At 43.5% G+C, this 14094-nt stretch overlaps 1 pseudogene across 1 annotated transcript; it reads right to left on the reverse strand.

Annotated features, from left to right (window-relative positions):
* Positions 1-12365: 12365 nt before the first annotated feature.
* On the reverse strand, positions 12366-13064 carry LOC311615000 (histone H3.3A-like; annotated as a pseudogene). The gene is made up of 2 exons: positions 12904-13064; positions 12366-12685 (listed from the first exon to the last, which is right to left on the reverse strand). The product of its transcript is annotated as a histone H3.3A-like (transcript).
* Between the last annotated feature and the right edge of the window lie 1030 nt (positions 13065-14094).

Genomic DNA, 14094 nt, shown 5'->3' on the forward strand with positions numbered 1-14094 from the left:
TTGGAATCGAACCCAAGACACTTTGGTCCAAAGGCTGATTAGAGCTGATATATATATTTCAGAGAGAGAGAGAAATCAATGAAAGAACCATTGCTGGGCTGCACCTTGCACATCCCCTAGTGGGACTCTAGCTGAAAAACAGGAATGTGCCCTGACTGGGAATCTAACCTAAATGGGACTTCTGATTCATAGGTCGATGCTCAACCACGGAGCCACACCAGCTGGGCTATCTTTTATTGATTTGAGAGAGAGAGAGAGAGAGAGAGAGAGAGAGAGAGAGAGAGAGAGAGAAACACCCATTCGCTGCCTCCTGCACCCTGACCAGATGAAGCCCACAACTTGGGGCATGTGCCCTGACCAGGACTCCCAACAGGCAAACTTTTGGCAACACCCAACCAACTGAGGCCAATTGGCCAGGGCCCCTACCTCTTTTGAGTGCATATGGCTATACCTTTATTAGTGTCTGCTCCTTGGTGAGAGGGAAGACCTTGCCATGTAGCTATGGTCATCTTCTAGTCGTGGAGCCCTGCCCAGAAATCTGGTGGTGCAGACACTCTGTAAAAGTTACCTGATTGATGATAATGTTTAACCCCACCAGGTACTGTGGGCTCTAGATTTCTACTGCCCTTGCATCACAGTACAAATTCTGGCCGATCCTGCCTCCCTGACCTCTCTCAGGTATTGGCTTCTAGAGTACCACCCAATAAAACTCCACATGAAAATCTCAGAATCTGTCTCCTAAGGAATTCAACCAATGAGAGTTGGTACAAAAAGTGGCCCTGGAAAAAGACTCTAAGGTGAAAGTTTGAAGTTGGGTCACCTGCCAGCCTGTTGGGAATGAGAACCCTGGTGGCAGTGTAGCACTGATAGTCCCTGGAATGCTATGGCAATTGTTAAACTTCCAGCAGTGGCAAACTAGAATGGGATGCGTGCCGAAGGGAGTGCACCAACAGATGCAGTATTTCAGGGCCTTTAGGAAATAGTAATTGTAAGAATTTTGGAACTGCATGGCCATTCGTGTGTGTGTTTGGGAGGAGAACTCATTAATTCAGGATGAAAGAAACATTATTAAAGAAAGATAATGAAAGAAAAACAGGATGATTAATTGCCAGTATCAGACCAAGTGTGGAAGCCAGAGGCTCTTTTTTGGCTGCATATAGAATGATGTATATATCCTGTAGCCAGAGGGCAAACAAAATCTTTGGGCCAAAATCTAAATTATATCATTAGCAGAGTTCCAGAAGAGTTAAATTCTCAACTCCACCAAGTCTGTTATACCAAGGTCAAGGCCCTGATTGGTGGGGTATGGTTGGGGAGGATGCTGAGACTTAAAATGGGTCACCTGGGTCAATGCATTTGAAACTCTCACATTCCCTGAACCCTATTGACCCGTAAGAGTAACCCATTCTTTTCCGCCAACTGCTAATGGCCCTCTCTTGGGGATGTATGTATAAGTTTGATGATATAAAGGTTTTTCCCTTCCAAGACAATACATATCTCCCCTTATTTCCCAATCTCCACTCCCAACCACCCTCAGCCAGAGTGAGAGCCAGGATTAAGCCACAGGATAGCCAGGATTAAGTAAGGTACAGTGCAGCCCCACCGGAGAAATGCTGGGCCGGCTAGAGGTAGTAAAGGACTATGTGTTGAGGGAACTGCAGGACTGGGCAATATAAGCCGGCAAAGCAGGAGAGCATGTACAGGGCTATGCTGGATGGAAGGGGACAGGAAATAAAATTGGAAAAGGAAAAATAGACCTATGACACTGGATTTAATACCTTGGCAAAGACCCCAGGTGATAGTATTTGGTTGGCCCTTGGAAGCTTGGAAAAAGAAATGATCCTCGCCGAAACCGGTTTGGCTCAGTGGTAGAGCGTCGGTCTGCGGACTGAAAGGTCCCGGGTTCGATTCCGGTCAAGGGCATGTACGTTGGTTGTGGGCACATCCCCGGTGGGGGGTGTGCAGGAGGCAGCTGGTCGATGTTTCTCTCTCATCGACGTTTCTAGCTATCTCTCTCCCTTCCTCTCTGTAAGAAATTAATAAAATATATTAAAAAAAAAAAAAGAAAAAAAAAAGAAAAGAAATGATCCTCATTAAGCAAAGTGGAAATGACAGAACTATGGTGGCAAACACTGGAGGGAGATATAAAAAGACCCAGAGAAGTGGGATATACTATGTAAAGAAAAGAAAACAAAACAAAAAACCATTAGGCCACTATTGGGATCTATTCTTAGGATACAGGATTCTAGTCCAATGTGATAAGCAATGTGCAAATGAGAGGTCTTTAGCATTGTTAAGAAACTCAATGTTGGATTGTTCTCTATAGAACAAGGCTGAGGATGTATGTATAAGTTTGATTATATAAAGGTTTTTCCCTTCCAAGACAATACATATCTATCTCTATAGAACGACGCTTTAACCACTGAGCCAAACCGGTAGAAGCTGCTGGAACAGAACAAGACAGAGCTTCTAGCACGGTGCCTCGCTCACATGCATCATGGTACTCTCCAGTGTTCTGTCTAAAGGAAGAGGAGACAGCTCAGGCCCTCAGTGAATAAGAGGTTCTTTAAGGCAGTTACAGTACCCAGTCAAAGTGACCCTATTTATATACTAAAAATTGCCCTAAAGGCCTGACTGTTTTGGCTCAGTGGGTAGAATGTTGGCCTGTGGGTTGAAGGGTCCTGAGTTCGATTCTAGTCAAGGGCACATGCCCTGGATGCAGGCTCCATCTCCAGTAGAGGTGTGCAGGAGGCAGCCAATCAATGATTCTCTCTCATCATTGATGTTTCTATCTCCCTTCCTCTCTGAAATCAATAAAAACATATTTAAAAAATTTCTTTAAAATTTGCATATAGAATATTTACCTTCCTTTTCCATTAGGTGAGAGGAAAATATGGAAGGAACCAAAACAAAAATATAGTTTGACCATTTAAAATCTGTGTAGTAAGAGCTGCCTCTGAACTAACAGAATCTAGAGTGGTTCCATTCTACCATCTAGTGGACAAGAAGGGAAGAGAGAAATTTAGAGCAAAATAGTTAATCTTCGATTTTGTTGTCAACATCTGTAATTTACCAAACATGTGTTTTCTGATGAGTATTGGGGTCCAGTGGATGAATTCATGCACGGTTGAGGTATGGCCCGCCTGCTCCAATGGGGACCCATCAGGCCAGGTTGGCAAAAGGAAGGGGTCATGGGAGGTTAGCTGGCCAGCTCCACCACAATTGGGGTGGTGGGGGGTCAATTGGGGGTGGGGCTGGCTAGGGGAGGGGCAGGGGCAGTTGGCTAGTAGGTCCCCAAATCGGGCAGTTGGCCAAGTAGCCCAGGGACCACTGGGAAAGACAGTGTGAGGGCACACACAGAGTGGGATGTGGGTATTATAGAGCAAATGCTCTTGAAGAGACATCATGACAGGCCTCTTTGTGACCTCCCACCACTGCCTCACCTTTCTTTGTTCTTCCTTTTCCATATTACCTCCATTCTCCTTCTGATTTTCTTATCTTCCCCTCTCCTCTATCCTTGCCTAGAATGGTGCTTTTAAATAACACAGTGCAAACTATAAAAGGGCATCACTCATAGTGAGCGTTGCATTCTGTAAAACTTGTTTAAATGTGCACCTGCATGTGTGTATACACTGGGTCATGATGCATTTTAAGACATTAGGAAAAACCTGCTCCTTCACCCTTACCAATGGCACTATGAGCTGAGGAGGCCATGTGCACTGACAGTCCCTAGCAGGGAAGTGGCATCCGAGTCTTGGCAGTGCTGGGAGAATCCTTCCTCTTTCCAAGTTCAGAAAAACCCTCACCTGGAGGTGGGGAGTGACTCAGGTGACCCTGAAATAATGCAGTCAATTGGACAAGTATGTGAGAGCCCCTCTAAACTTGCTCTTCCTAGAGTTCTTCAGCTCATTTATGTCTTTCTCATTGGTCCACCTACTCCTTCCCATGCACCCTTGAAGATGAGTCCCACCTTCCTCCACCTTTTGTTGCAGTTTCTTAAACATCTGTAGGGAAGTGGGGAGGGGATTGAGACCAGCCAGCTGTGACTTGAGGTGAGGTCAGGTGTGACTCACAGGAGAGGGCAGCTGCAGAGGAGGCACAGGATAGCCACTGCAGGGTCTCAGGGAGGTTCTGCAGAGCAACTTCGTTAGGCTCCTGCATAACCAGCCCTGACCTCCTCTTTCTGCACTCAGCAACCGTTGAAGGGTGGTGAGGATGTCCTCCCCAAAGGTGGGAACCTGCTTTAGACCCAACCCAAGTTTGTGAATCCACAGACTGGGATTTTAAAAAATAATTCTTCAAGGTGCTGAAACCTGTTTGGCTCAGTGGATAGAGCATTGGTCTGCGGACTGAAAGGTCCCAGGTTCGATTCCGGTCAAGGCATGTACATTGGTTGCAGGCACATCCCCGGTAGGGGTGTGCAGGAGGCAGCTGGTCGATGTTTCTCTCTCATCGATATTTCTAGCTCTCTATCCATCTCCCTTCCTCTCTGTAAAAAATCAATAAAATATATAAAAAAAATAATAAAAATAATAAAAATAATTCTTCACTGTTGAAAGTATTACATATTCCCCCTTTCCCCCACTTAGCCCCTCTAGCCCCCTCCCCTCCCTCACACACAACTTTAGCACCCTATTGTCACAGATTAGGATTTTTATTTTTTTAATTTTTAATTTTTTTTAAATAACAAAGGCTGCTTCTTTTATTATTTATTTATTTATTTATTTATTTTTAAATGTATTTTATTCATTTTCACAGAGAGGAAGGGAGATGGATAGAGAGCTAGAAACATCGATGAGAGAGAAACATCGACCAGCCGCCTCCTGCACATCCCCCACTGGGGATATGCCCACAACCAATGTATATGCCATTGACCAGAATCGAACCTGGAACCCTTCAATCAACAGACTGATGCTCTATCCACTGAGCCAAACTGGTCTTGGCACAGATTGTGATTTTTAGAAAGCACACAGAGCCTTTTGCTGCAGGAACAGCACTAGACATGTCTACCAAGTCACAAGAGAGTATAATGTATGCTGGCATGTTTTCACACTTCTTATAGTGTGTGAAGCATGAGAATTGGTTTGAGAGTTTGTAAGGAGGAATCTCCAAAAGATTAGAACTACCGTGTTTCCCCGAAAATAAGACATCCTCCGAAAATAAGACCTAGCGCATGGAAAGATAAGACATTCCCTGAAAATAAGACCTAGCGCAACTTTGGGAGAAAAAATTAATATAAGACACTGTTTTATTTTCAGGGAAACAGGGTAGAACCTTGGGGAGGAGGGGCACAGGATGGGGGACTGGCCAAACAAGTCTGAGGTATTTTACTGGAATCCTTATGTTTAGTCTTTAGACATCCTTGCTTAAAGGACACTACAGACGCATGTGTCTTCTCAAGGATGATTACCCTACTAATAGTATCTAATAGTTAATTTTAGTTCAAGCTGTTGTTACAATAAAAGCCTAAGAAGGCAGATGAATGAGGCTATTTGGTTTTTCAAGCCAAGCAGTCCCTTAGCCCTCTCTTTCACAGAAATGTGTGTCAGAGTAACCATTTATCCATCACTCAGGGCCTGCCAGTCAGCCCCAGAAAGTGGTTTCCTGTGTGAGGAACAAGGAAACAATGAGACGCTGTGGAAACCTCAAAAATGAAGAGTAAGAAAACCAAAGTTACTGTGCAGTAAGTCATTGGAGCCCACTTGGGATTTCCAAGGCGAGGGGATTGTTTCTCAGCTAAGGTTTCACCATGGGACAACAGCTGTCCACAGAACAACAGCAATATATCACAGTGCTTAAATAGTTATCAAAAGCAGGTGGTGCTTCTGTTACAGAAGAACTAAAGAGACTGTTATAGTTTATAATCCTTCATTCCCTAATGCTGGAATACTAGATCTTAATCTCTGAAAAGAAGAGGGCTGGAATTTAAAGAGAAATCAGGCCCAGGGAAAACAAGTGCCCTTTGTCATCATTAACTATGTGGTCTCTTATTCAAGCTGTACTATGCTCATTTCATATAGAGGATCAAACCCTACAGAGCGAGAGGAGGATTTACTACCACCCCCACGACCTGAAACAGCCTAAGATTCTGCCATCAGAGGAACCCTTTTCTGATCCTCCTCCTCTGGTGTGGGAAGGCTCAGCAATAAGATCCCCAATTATAGGATCACTAGTAACCCAGTGCATGAAATTTGTGCACATTAAAAGGGAATTAATTAGAGGAAATAATTTAATATTATTATTTGCCCTTTATAATAGAAGTGTCAGAGATGAAAGAAAAGTAGTAAAATATATATGAAAATCTTCCTCCTGTCAGAGTCTGGGGCTCACCACAGGACCCAGAGTCAATTCCCTGCCCACCCACATGCATCTCAAAATCACGTGAGACCCAGACCCAGCCAACCCCGCCCCCCCCCCCCCCCCCCCCGCCCCAATGGGCTAGATCCAGACTCAGCCAGTCCCAACCTTGTCAAGCTCTGCCAGGCAGGGGCATAGCCTCAGGCCTCCTGGCCCGGCATTAGGATGGGGCCATGGCCTGAGGTCTTCCAGCCCAGACTGGGGCGGGGGGCGTGCCTAGAGGTCCTCCATCAAGCCCTGCCATGTAGGGGACACAGCCTGAGATCCCCTGTCAAGCCCAGCCAGGCAAGGGGGCACAGCCTCAGGTCCCCTGGCCTGGTGCTGGGGCAGGGTGCGGCCTGAGGTCCCCTGTCAAGCATGCTGGGCTGGGGAGCATGGCCTGAGATCCCCCAGCCTGGCACTGGGGCGGGGGGAACAACCTGAGGTCCCCTAGCCCAACACCAGGACAGGAAGCACACCTTGAGGTCCCCTGTCAAGCCCTGCAGGGTGGGGGAAACAGCCTGAGGTCCCCTGTCAAGCCCCATGGGGGCAGGGGAGGAAGTAGCCTCAGTCCCTGCTGATAGCTCATTAAAGCTCCTTATGGGAACTTGGCCTCAGCTGTGGGTGCAGCCATCTTTGTGACAAAGTGATAGTCAATTAGCATATTCCCTCTTTATTAATATATATATATATATTTTTATTGATTTTTCACAGAGAGGAAGAGAGAGGGATAGAGAGTTAGAAACATCGATGAGAGAGAATCATCGATCAGCTGCCTCTTGCACAGCCCCTACTGGGGACGTGCCCGCAACCAAGGTACATGCCCTTGCCCGGAATCAAACCCGGGACCTTTCAGTCCGCAGGCCGACGCTCTTATTCCCTCTTTATTAGAAAGGATGTGTCAGGAAAGCTATGTTAGAAGGAGAGCTCTTGACTTGCCCAGTTATGCAAGATCAGCAAGGTAATCATATACGTGAACCACTCTCCTTTAACACTTTTAAGGAAATAAGGAAGAGTATTAGGAAAAATGGGGCTAACAGTCTGTTTACAAAGGGACTTCTTAGTACCTTGTCTGGAAACTATCACATGACTCCTTGGGACTGGCAGATTTTAGCCAAAATAACTCTAGCCACCAGTATATGTATATTATGGAGAGCAGAATATGATGAGATCTGTAAACAAAAGGCTATTTGTAGGTGTTCACTGGTGACCACACCTGGGAGTCCTCTGGGCTGGTGACCACACCTGGGCACTATAAGACATCTTCTGAAAAATTCATGGAAATTATTAAATTATTATCTAATTTATTAAGTCTTGTCTGTGGGTTGTATGCACCTATAAATATTGTACACAGAGTATCTCTGTTGATTGTTGTTTTGCGTTTTTGTTCTTTGGTTTTAATTTGTTTAAAAATGGGGCATATTTCACTTTGCTAGTGGCCCCAGCTACTTGTGGCAGGCTGAACATGTGGCAAGGATTGCAGGAACTTCCCAGCAACTGCTACAAATTCTTAATCTTGGGGACCCTTCTTGCTCTCCCTTTCAAGGCATCAGGCACTGGAAATGCTTAGCTAGTGGAAGTTCTTATCTGTTTGCAATGTAATTTGGTTACTGATTGATATTCTTTACTTGTTTTCTTATCTTTGGGTGACTTATAGTTTGCACTTCACCATTTTATAAATATAGGGGATTCTTCCTTTCTGCTGTTTGGGTGTTGTGCCACTCAGAACCCATTTGCCATGTTGGGTTAGCGTGAGATAAGATTCTAAGGCTAATGTCCCAGTCCATCCTCTTTTTTTTTTTTTTTTTTTAAATAATAAATCTTTATTCAGATTATTATAGGTGTTCCTCTTTCTCCCTTCTTCCCCCATAGCTCCCCTCCACCTGATTCCCAACTCCACCCCATGCCCTTACCCCTCGCCCCTGTCTTCATCCATAGGTGTAAGATTTTTGTCCAATCTCTTCCCTCACTCCTCAGTCTCCCTTCCCCCTGAGAATTGTTAGTCCAATCCCTTTCTATGTCCCTGATTCTATTATGTTCACCAGTCCACTTTGTTCTTCAGATTTTTTATTCAATTGATTTTTAGATTCGCTTGTTGGTAGGTATGTATTTGATGTCTTTTTGTTGTTTGTAATTTTTACCTTTACTTTTCTTCTTCTTCTTCCTCTCCTTAAAGAATACCCTTCAGTATTTCATGTAATCCTGGTTTGGAGTTGATGAACTCCTTTAACTTTTTCTTGTCTGTGAAGCTCTTTATCTGACCTTCAATTCTGAATGATAGCTTTGCTGGGTAGAGTAATTTTGGTTGTAGGTTCTTGTTGTTCATCATTTTGAATATTTCTTGCCACTCCCTTATGGCCTGCATAATTTCTGTTGAGAAATCAGCTGACAGTCGTATGGGTACTCCCTTGTAGGTAACTAGTTGTTTTTCTCTTGCTGCTTGTAGGATTCTGTCTTTGTTTTTTGCCTTTGGCATTTTAATTATGATGTGTCTTGGTGTGTTTGGATTCCTCCTGTTTGGAATTTTGTATGCTTCCTGAACTTGTAAGTCTATTTCTTTTACCAGGTAGGGAAAGATTTCTATCATTATTTCTTTCAATAGTCCTTCAATATCCTGTTCGCTCTTCTCTGGCACCCCAAAAATCCGGATGTTGGTACATTTTAAGCAGTCCCGGAGGCTCCTTACAATATCCTCACACTTTTGGATTCTTCTTTCTTTCTGCCTCTTTGGTTGGGTGATTTTTTCTTCCTTATATTCCAGACCTTTGGTTTGATTCTTGGGGTATGTTGATCTATAGTTGAGTTTCTGTATATTCTTTATTTCAGAGATTGTATGCTTAATTTCTGACGGGTCCTTTTCCATTTTTTTGGTATTCTCTTTAAGATCCTTGAGGTTCTCACCAAGCTTCTTGGAGGTCTCATCAAGTTTCTCAAAGGTTTTTAGAAGATTCTTGAGTAATCTTATAAATATGATTCTGAACTCTGTGTCATCCAGTAGTTTACTTCCCTCCATCTCTCCCATTCGTGACATGTTTCTGTGTCTCCTCCCTGTGTTGATGGAGTAGCTTTGTGTGGTAGGTGACCTATCAGCTTCCCCAATTACCTTCCCTCTCCCTTTCTCTCTGTGGTCGCTTTTGGTATATCCCTTTGTGGGCTGAGTGCAAAGTCTTGGTATAATTAAGCCTTGTTTGCTGTTGGTACTCTGGGAGGAATTGATCTCCAGGCCAATTGTCTGTGAGGACCTGCTCTGTCTATAAAGGAAGAACTGTTGCGCTGGAGACAAGGTTTGTTTCAGTGGAGCTTTGGTGCTCACTGAGTCCATCTCCCGAATGTGTCACTTATAGATGTAAGTGGTTGAAATTGACCACTAGGAACACTGGCTTCTGGATCTGTCTGAAGCCACCCTGCAGGAGCTACAGTGAGAACTACAGTTTTTTCCTGTTTGCTTGGGACTTGGTGGGTTTTTGGTGTTTTTTTTTTTTTTTTTTTGGAGCTGCAGTTTATATATGGTTAAGCTGCCTCAATACAGGCCATTCATATGTAAAAGTAGCTTTGTGGGCCAGGGCAGGTCTGTAGAATCTGTGGGCAAGGCCTCAGGGCAGGGTCTCAGGGTGGGGCAGGGCCTCAGGGTGGGGCAGGGCCTCAGAGTGGGACGGGTTCTCAGGATTTAATTAGGTTGGGGCGTGGCTAACAGCAATGGCTGCCCTTCCATGTTTCCAAGTCCCCCGCTTCTTCCCTGCCATCTAGCGCAGTGAACAATGATTATTGCGCGCACCTCTGCAAGAATTGCCCTCACTTCGGACCTGATGGCCAACAGACCAGGTTCTCCCCATAGACGTCTGGGTCCCCCAAGTGACCCCAGAAACTAGATTTCAAAGTGATAGGGAGCTTGTTTCCTTTCGGGTTGAAAAGAAAAGCTGCGCCGCATGCCCAGTCGCCTGCCACCAGCCTGATTTGCCACCAGTCCCATTCTCATGCCTCCGTACCTAGGCTCCTCAGCTTTTCAGTGCTTGCACTCCTTTCTCTTTCAGCCAGCCTTCCCGTGGTTTTGGATGATAGATGTCCTTTGTATTAGTTTTAATTTTTTTAAATTGTTGTGCGTGTGGCAGACCAGCTGTTCACCTATGCCCCCATCTTGGTTTCTCCTAGTCCATCCTTTTGTGAGGACTCATTCATTTGCTGTATGGGTTTTTTGTTTCCGTTTTTAAGATCTCGTCTTATATACAAGATTTCATATTATTAATCTATTCAAAAAGATAAAAATATGGGAAGCAACTATTTAAACTTCCCAAGTATTTATTCTGGAGAGCTGGAGCTGCAGAAGCAGCAACAGTAGGGTTGGGGAACACTCTCCTTGTAAAAGAAAAAAAAAAGTAGTACTTTTACATTAAAGCTGTTAGAGACCCAGAAGTTACTGCAGTTCTGGAAATAAATCCCAGAACCTGCTATCTCAACACATACACATCCACCCTTTCTCCAGCCTCCTGAGAGTTGTCAAGGTTATGTTACTTCTGTTATACTTCCTAAGAATATATTTTCGCCGAAACCGGTTTGGCTCAGCGGATAGAGCGTCGGTCTGCGGACTGAAGGGTCCCAGGTTCGATTCCGGTCAAGGGCATGTACATTGGCTTTGGGCACATCCCCAGTGGGGGGTGTGCAGGAGGCAGCTGGTCGATGTATCTCTCTCATCGATGTTTCTAATTCTCTATCCCTCTCCCTTCCTCTCTGTGAAAAATCAATAAAATATATTTAAAAAAAAGAATATATTTTCTATTGGAAAAGTAAGCCTATTTTTGAAAGTAAAAAAAAAAAAAAAAAAAAAAAAAGTTTTTCCAGTACTGCTTAGGAAGCAAAAGCTTCATATTTATACTAGAGGCCTGGTACATGAAATTCTTGCACTGGGGAGGGAGGTGAGTTCTTCAGCCTGGCCTGCACCCTCTTGCAGTCCAGGAACCCTTGGGGGATGTCCAATTTCTGTCTTAGGCTTGCTCAGGCCTAAGCTGACAGTCCTTAGCACTGCTGCCACTGCGGCTGCACTCACGAGCTGTGAGCCTGGCTCAGGACTCCTGGCTAAGCGTCGCTCCCCCTGTGGGAGTACATTAACCACCAAGTGGCAGCTCCTGCATTGAGCATCTGCCCCCTGTTGGTCAGTGCCCATCATAGCAACCAGTCATTCCCCCATTTGGTCAATTTGCATATTAGCTTTTTATTATGTAAGATTATTAAAATAATTAGGTTATGTTAATCAGGAATTTCATTACTTTGCATGAAAAGATTATTATTATTATTATTTAATATATTTTATTGATTTTGTACATAGAGGAAGGGAGAGAGATACAGAGTTAAAACATCGATGAGAGTCATCGATCAGCTGCCTCTTGCACACCCCCTACTGGGGATCTGCCCACAACCAAGGTACATGCCCTTAATCGGAATCGAACCCGGGACCCTTCAGTCCCCAAGCCAACGCTCTATCCATTGAGCCAAACCGGTTTCGGCATGAAAAGATTATTTAATACTGTTTGATAACAATAATAATATATAGTCTTCTAATCTAATGTATTTGACAACCTTCCTAGAATTTGAATTTTTTCCCCAGAAAAATTTAACAGGCTTATTTATTTATTTATTTATTTTTAAAAATAAATCTTTATTGTTCATATTATTACAAATGTTCTTCATTTTCCCCCCCTCCATTGCTCCCCTCCATCAGGTCCCCACCCTATCCTCTGCCCTTAACAGGCTTATTTATATTGTTATAGAGTTGACCTGCTAAAATTTGTTCACTGAAACATTTGACTTGCATTAATGCTTATGTCCCCGCATTTATACTAAAAAAAAAATTCACACTCAAATGAAAATGGAAAAACTGCCAATACCTGATTTCTGTCCCTTATTTTCAACTCGTAATCATATACTTAGGTACCTTTTGACTCCAGGGGAAAAAAACCTGATGTTCAGAACTACCAATAACAGGAAGAAGAGAAAGATTTTTAAAAGAATGAAATGTTTTCCATCATAGTGAATTCTTAAGCACATTCTCCACGTATGCAGCATGCTGGCTGGATGTCTTTTGGCATAATCATTTAGCATTGATATAGTACAGGTTGGTGTCTTCAAAAAGGCCAACAAGATAGGCCTCACTTGCCTCCTGCAAAGCACCAATCACTGCACTTTGGAAACCCAGGTCTGTTTTGAAGTCCTGAGTAATTTCTTGCATCCCACATTGGAAGGGAAATGTGGGAATCAGAAGTTCAGTGGACTTCTGATAACATCTAATTTCATGAAGTGCCACATTACCAGGTCTGTAATGATGAGGTTTCTTCACCCATCCAGTAGAGGGAGCACTCTTTATAAAAAAAATTTTTTTTTTAATTGATATTTTACAGACAGGAAGAGAGAGGGATAAAGAGAAACATCAATGAAAGAGAATCATCAATTAGCTGCCTTTTGCACACCCCCTACTGGGGATGTGCCCACAACCAAGGTACATTCCCTTGACCAGCCAGAACTGAACCCAGGACCTTTCAGTCCACTGAGCCAAACCAGTTTTGGCTAGGGTGCACTCTTTTGAGCAGCTTTGGCAGCCAGTTGCTTCCTCAGTGCTTTACTCCCGTCGATTTGTGGGCAGTCTGCTTTGTACATAGCCATGGTATAGAGACCTCTTTACTTACCCCCTTTCTCTTTCGACTGGAGCTCGGCGATCTAGAAGCGGGGGCTGTGAACATCCAGAACTTGAATTTTAAGAAACTTTTCCTTGACCTAGAATTGTCTTTAGATCATTCCAATAGGCTCTGGAATGCCTCAGGTGTTTGTTTTCTCTCTCATAAACAAAAATTTTCTGCTTAAGATAACATGGAAAGCTTTGTCAAATAATAAGTGTATTATACTTTCATTTATAGTTCTAATTGTTATTCTGGAAAACTGTTTTGTAGGAAGGACAAGATTCCATGTCATTTGCATTACTCTATAATGAATTTGGACTTACAAAAGTGCTGGCAGGAAAAACAAAAAAAATTTATTATAGGGCTGAATGAATGATTATATAGTGTTGGTGTTCTTCGTTGGGGCATTAATTGTTGGTGTCCCTTCGTTGGTGCCCCTTGTTGGGGAATTAATTGCCGGGGTTCTTTTTCCCCAGCCTTACAAAGAGTTCAGCATTCTGGAGAAAGGGCTGTGCTTAGATGATTAAGAAGGAGTCTGTGGACGAAAGATATTTTTGATAGTCATTGAGGGTCAGAGGAGCTTCCAGCTGAAGGAGCTAGAAGACTCTTCCTTGACCAAGGACCCATGCTTTTATTCACACAACCTGTCCTAAGGCAAGGTGGAAATATACACTTCAAAGGGTATGGTATCAAAAGGTTTACAGAGATTGTCAGTTTCTGGAATAGCCTACAGCTGTTCAGGTGTTTGGCCAACAGGAGGCAATAAAATGCCCTGAGCAGTCTGGCAGTTAACAATCACCCTATTCAGGTTTGGGGGAAATGCTTTGTAGCTGTTTCCAACGGGTAAACTACTTGCGACTCAACCCTGTTGAGCTCCCCAAGCTTCACCAACCTTTTGGTAAAACTCTTGTAGTTATTACATGCTGGAATTGGTTCTCAGCAATATAGTTTTTGTAACTTTTGTTAAAAGTATTGCTAATTCTTAAACATTTTGTTTTTCAGATATAAGGAAGCATTTTTAAAGCAATTTAGTAAACTATATATTTCTCTCCCTGTCCCTCCAATACCTCTTTTCATTCCAATTTACTACTCT

Source organism: Pipistrellus hanaki, assembly GCF_964339955.1.
Source record: "Pipistrellus hanaki genome assembly, chromosome: 2".
In the NCBI taxonomy this organism is placed as follows: domain Eukaryota; kingdom Metazoa; phylum Chordata; class Mammalia; order Chiroptera; family Vespertilionidae; genus Pipistrellus; species Pipistrellus hanaki.